Here is a 6,018-nt window from a genome sequence, read left to right as displayed (position 1 = left end):
GTGGGTAGTGAAAACTAACTGCCTTCCCTCTAGTCTCACAGTCGAAACGAGGGACGGCTCAAATACCCCTTTGTGTTGCTTTACGCAATATTAAAAACAAAACAAACACCATTAACAATGCTATACCAGTACTGTAACTGGTGTTAATTCCAGATGAAATGCGATTACAGACAGAAATTAAATTCTTGTCTTCATTTTTCCTTTCTTTCAGAGTGAACTTGGATAATGCAAGTTGTATATAATCTCATTTAGAAAATGATGTCAAACGCAGAATTTAAGAGGATGCAGTACGAGTTTCATGATGCTGCTGCTTTAGAAAATACTCTCATATGGAAAGAGATACGAGTATAATATGAAATTAGGCTTTTAAGGAAAATAAACTTTAAATCACTATGGTAGTTTATTCACTTTGTGACGTTCCTGACCAACCGTTTGTGTTTTTTCAAGCGGTTGCTTAACCGTCCCTCAGTAGAAGTCCGAAATGTCTTCAAAACAAAGCAGATTTCATGAGCATTCCAAATGGAATTATTAAACATTTGAGCACACTGTTTAAAGTTCTCTTTCAAAATTAAAGTTTTGAACTGACAGACCAATGGCAGGCAATTAATCAACAGCTTCATAAAAGTGATGCAAGCTCTATGTTTTGCTTATATAATTATTTTTTCCAAGTCTAATAACGTCACGAAATATGAAAATAGCTTATCACTGGTGAAAGAGGTTTTGACAAAAACCTTTACCAAAGTATACCCTTATTGTCCCTGGGAATAGACATAGCCATAGCAAATTATGGTAAGCAAACAGTTTACATGTTATAAAAAGAAAACTTAATGCAATACGATACAGTAAAAAGCATTTACCAATAAAATATGCTTCTATTTTACAAGTAAAACCTACAAGCCAATTCCATGTCCATTACAATTTTTGACTATTTGTAAGTTTTACTAAAATTCATGCAGGTACTGTTAAGAGTAATTTTTGAATTTGTATTTTATAATTTGTTTCAATCATGCATTTAAAGCCTGCAGAGAAACGTATTTTCAACGAAAATATTCAAGAACAAGCGGAATTATGGAAATGATAGTATAAAAAAGTCTGTCAAAAATGACGGGAAACCACTGTTGAGTGATTAACGAAAATTACAAAATTTAACTGGAATGGATTTACCTGCATCTTCAAAATACACCTACATTTCACCTTATTTTATCAGTCTTGAAGTAATTTTTAATCATCAAATGTTTGATAAAAAGCCCGTATTTGTGCACTCCGAAAGAGACTTAAATATAATTTATGAGCTTTTCCACTGTATTCTAGAGTAGGAAGTGTAACACATGGTGCAACAAAAATTTTACTCTCGCCTGTAAAAAAAGGATAAGAGATTGTTGGGAGCAACAAACACTTATTTTCCTTTATGCTTTAAGGACAAACAGGCAATACAATAAATCTTTGGTTATTTGAATTGCTATATAAAGAAGTATCCAAAACAAATCTTCCCATTTAGTACCACTTATTTGTGTACTTTTCACTGCAGCATTTTGATTTGGATACTTCTTATACCAAAAACCAACGATTCCGGTTTTCCGCGTATATTTTATTTTCTCCTATTTATTTGTTCAGTTTTCATACATCCATGTATTGAGCACAACATCTATAAACTTTTAGTATTACCACAACTCCGATAACTATAGTTGTTGTTTTTTTTACAAGAATTAAATCCACAATTGAGTTTCTAAAATGCAAACCCTATTTTGGCCTACAAATAAGTGCCCAAACCTGCCTACATGAGATTATATTTTATAAAATTTGTGGCAGTGGTGTTAATTTTTGTTTCACTGCTTTTTGTCCGTAATTCATTTCAAAATCCATAGTTTTTCAATACTCTTTGTTTTCTTATGTTTAACCTGTATGAAGTTTATACTTCAACTGTAGAAACTGCCACGTGCCTATCTATCAATATGCAACACCATCTGTTGTAATGAATTGAGTTGCAAAAGATACGTTTGTACATGAGTAATACCTACACAATTTATATAAAAAAAAATCTGCATATATTTAACGGATTATCAAAAGTGAATATCCACAGACAAGTAAGCTGGAGAAATCTTTTAGGATTAGTAGGAGCCGTCTACGAGCTAACCTCACTGACATAATCAAGTGGGTATGAGGTAGCAGAGGGTAAGGTTGCCATTTTAGAATTTTTTGAATTGTTATACCGGAAAATGCTAGCGACCTCCTTAACGTATTATTAGTAAATATGCATATAATATACCGTAGTCAATAATCTGAATGATCGGTATTACGGTGCGTGAATAATTAACTTTGTCGATCTCTTACTATAAAATATTATCCAAAAGAATATTTATTAATTAACACTTACTAAACGCAACTTTCTCAGCACAAAATCTATAAACTTCGTTATGGAAGGCATATTTGTAGAAATTAGATTACACCGTTGCTTAGCAACAAAACTATCACGTGATCGTTCTTAGGCCAACTACGGTGTTTATGTTGAGTATTACTAAAAAAGGAGTTTAAAAGTAACAAGCCTTTTACAGCCAGTGACAGAAAAATTAAAGAAGTCGTAGATCTTACTGTGCTAAACCTCAAGTTACAGAGACGTAAGTAATAAATACTTTTCACGTCATAGTTTTTGCAATGTCAGACCTTAAATAAAGGTAACTCATAATTTGAGTTTGTTCATAGTAAAGTCTCTAATTCTGAACTGTTGACTAACGGAGAAGCAACCGCTTACAGCACCCAACGTCAACTTTAGGGTTACTAAATAATTTAAAACATATGGAGACAAGAACAAAAACAACGCACGGTAGCTTTGGGAAATGAAAAATAACTATGGGCTGTCAGAAACGTTTCTCTTCAACCCAGTCGTGACTGGGGATTGTATGACATGATTTATTGAAATTCAAAGATAACATTTATTTCGTAATCCTTTATCAATAAAATATGAGAATCGGGAGAAGCTGCGAAGACGCCAAGGAAGAAAGATTTGTTTTTGAATTTCGTACGCTAGACACGGAATATGAGTCCCGGTAACATTGGAGCTTCAGATACTTAAGGATGCCCATGAATTTCTCTACAGAAGGGAAATAAAGATGTCGCAGAGACTTCGTTCCAGGTGCCTCCAAGAACACGAGGGCCATCTGTAACCTTTGATTGTTAGTATCAGTGCCATAAACTCTGGAACAACCAAGTCCTGGTGTTGTATCAGTACCACCATTACTACTGCCAGTGGATGTATAGACAACACGTAAATAATGAGCTAAAAAGTCTTATCTTTCGTTCGTACAATGTATTGTTGTTTTGACCAGCGCTGTCAAGGAACAAAGGTCAAAAGTGACATTGGACTAAGAACGTGAGTTTAAATAATAAATATCAGTACTTCAATTTTCTACTAGACGATCGAGTTTTATAGGTCAATAGGATTCGTTTCTTCAAAATCAATCTCAAGAGAAGGAAGGCTGTGTGACTAAACCCTTTCTAGAAAAACAGACTATCAGTGTCTGTTTAATTATATTCACCAATCTTTGAAGATTAAAGTTAAAGAAGTGTTTATTTAATTTCACACTTTCAAGACGAAGATCAGATTTGTTGAAAATGCTACCAAACTGAAACCAAGACCGGTATATTTTGTAAACCCAGTAAAATTTTTCCCAAGAATTTAGGTTGTCTCGTTATGTTGTTAAAATACAGAGACAATGTTTAGTAACTAAAACTGATAGAAGTAAACCAAAACAATGCAAAGAACAATGAAAGTATTTTTAATTTTCTTTCATAATTAATCATTATTATTATAATGTAGGAAGTATAATTTGGTAGCCTTAAATGTTATTTTGTTACTGATTCTTAAACTATAAAATCATAATAACATTTCTTGTCCACTTGTCATATTATCCTTTCCACAAACTGCAAATAGGTCAACCTAACGTTCTATTATAATATCAAACAAGCTGTAGTACTGCCTTTGCAGAATGTTTGCTACTGAGCACGAAGGTACCCAAAGGGCAATCTATGTTCTGATCAACACGAGTATCAAAACTCTGTTTCTAACAGTTTAAGTCTGTTGACATTCCGGTGGGAACGACTGTTCAATGAAATGCTATTTAAATATCTCCTCACTATAACTTTACAATACCATGCACAGTTTCCTTTTATAACAATATCCATGTAATGACTGAGTCATAAATTCTGGTAAGTCTGTAAATATCTTAATCATTACTTGTTCTTTACTGCACGATGACTCAAAAACCAAAACTTAGGTGTCAACCATTATCGTGAGGTGTATCCTTTTTATAATACTTATTAGTTAGCGGTAATGTTTTGAAAATTATAATTATACTATAAAACAAAGTTACCATTATTTCTTGCAATTAGTTTTACTACAGAAAGTTGGTCTTCCTTTTAAAAAAAAAACTTAAATACAAGATGAAGCATGAATTATCAGCCAATAATAGATAAACAACAAATATTACAGTTTAACCTAAGTGTATTTAGAACTTGGTTGATTATACATTAATTTTCTCACTATTGAAACGGTGCTTCAAAACAATACTAAAATCAATGCTTTTCTGTGACATGGTCTCATTATTTTTGAATAAAAGAATGAATAGTAAGTTACTTTACTCAATACTTTCTATGCAATTGAGCCCGGCATGACTAGGTGGGATAATGCGTTCGACTCGTAATCTTAGGGTCGCATGTTCGAATCCCGGTCGCGTCAAACATGTGCGCCCTGTTCCTTGGTAAGAGAGTAGTTCAAAAGGTAGCGATGGGTGGTGATGACAAGCTGCCTTCCCTCTAGTCTTTAGGGACGGCTAGCGCAGATAGCCCTCGAGTAGCTTTGTGCGAAGTTCAAGAAACAAACAAACAATTCTATGCAATTACGAACTACAATACATAGTATTCAGGAGAACATAAATTTAATTTTAATTCTTTATGTAAACAAGACAATAGTACTCCCCTCTCACCTGCTCTTTCTTGATAAACTGCTCATAGTTTGATTATTTTGTATTATTTATAATCAATAGAAATAAAGAGAAAACTTTCGTGAAACAAATGATGTATTACATTGTTTTCTGTGTTAACCTTCAGTTCCAAATTGTATTATGTGCTAAGGGAGGAGCTTGTTTAATATGAAATGCAGAGAAACTGACTGTTTTAAACCTAAAAAGAGAAGTAATAATGTTCAGTAGGAAACATTCACAATGTTTCTCTGGTTAGCGGCTTTTTTGCATCACAATTCATATAGAAGGTTGTTTTTTGAATTTCGCGCTAAGGTACTCGAGGGCTATCTGCGCTAACCGTCCCCATTGTCGCAGTGTAATACTGGAGGGAAGGTAGCTAGTCATCACCACCGACTCTTAGGCTACTCTTTTACCAACGAATAGTGGGATTGATTGAAACTTTATAACGCCACCGCGGCTGAAAAGGCGAGCATATTTGGTGCGACATGGATGCGAACCCGCGACCCTCAAATTTCGAATCGCACGCCTTAATCTATCTGGCTATGCCGTGCCCATATGAAAGGTAAATAAAATTTTAAGCTTTATAATAATTTATTTGGTATGAAATATATCTACTGCATCAAAACGTAAGTTTAATGTTCATGATTTGGAGATTAAAGAAATTGCGGATCAGCAAGGTTTACAGATGAATTGAGTTGGAGAATCAGTAATCATACAAACTGGTGCTGACTATGTTAGTTTTAGTGGGCGTGGCTTGCGATCGCGTGTTATGGCGTGTGTGGCTGTGTTGTTGGCATTGAAATTAGTGGAGTGTTTGTGTGATACTGGGTGCTGTTGGGTTTCATTGGTTTGGGCGTGTTGGAGCTTATTGTTTCTTTTCACTTTAATTTTTTTAGAAATGTCTGTGAAATGCTTATGAAGGAAGATGGTGTGATCAAATTGTGAGAAGTGAAAGTATATAGATGAAAACGGAAATTTTAAACCAGGGTGGGAGGAAGATTTTACACTCACCCTTTAAAGAAGTAAACCTTTTAAGTGTTAT

At 34.0% G+C, this 6,018-nt stretch overlaps 1 long non-coding RNA gene across 1 annotated transcript in view; it reads left to right on the top strand.

The window, feature by feature from the left end:
• The window catches only part of LOC143235586 (uncharacterized), a 211,195-nt gene that overhangs the window by 181,765 nt on the left and 23,412 nt on the right, over positions 1-6,018 (top strand). The gene's annotated exons all lie outside the window — the stretch shown is intronic.

This window comes from Tachypleus tridentatus, chromosome 12 (genome assembly GCF_004210375.1).
Source record: "Tachypleus tridentatus isolate NWPU-2018 chromosome 12, ASM421037v1, whole genome shotgun sequence".
In the NCBI taxonomy this organism is placed as follows: Eukaryota; Metazoa; Arthropoda; class Merostomata; order Xiphosura; family Limulidae; genus Tachypleus; species Tachypleus tridentatus.
Note: the sequence above shows the minus strand (reverse complement) of the source record. Positions and strands in the feature narration are given on the sequence as shown.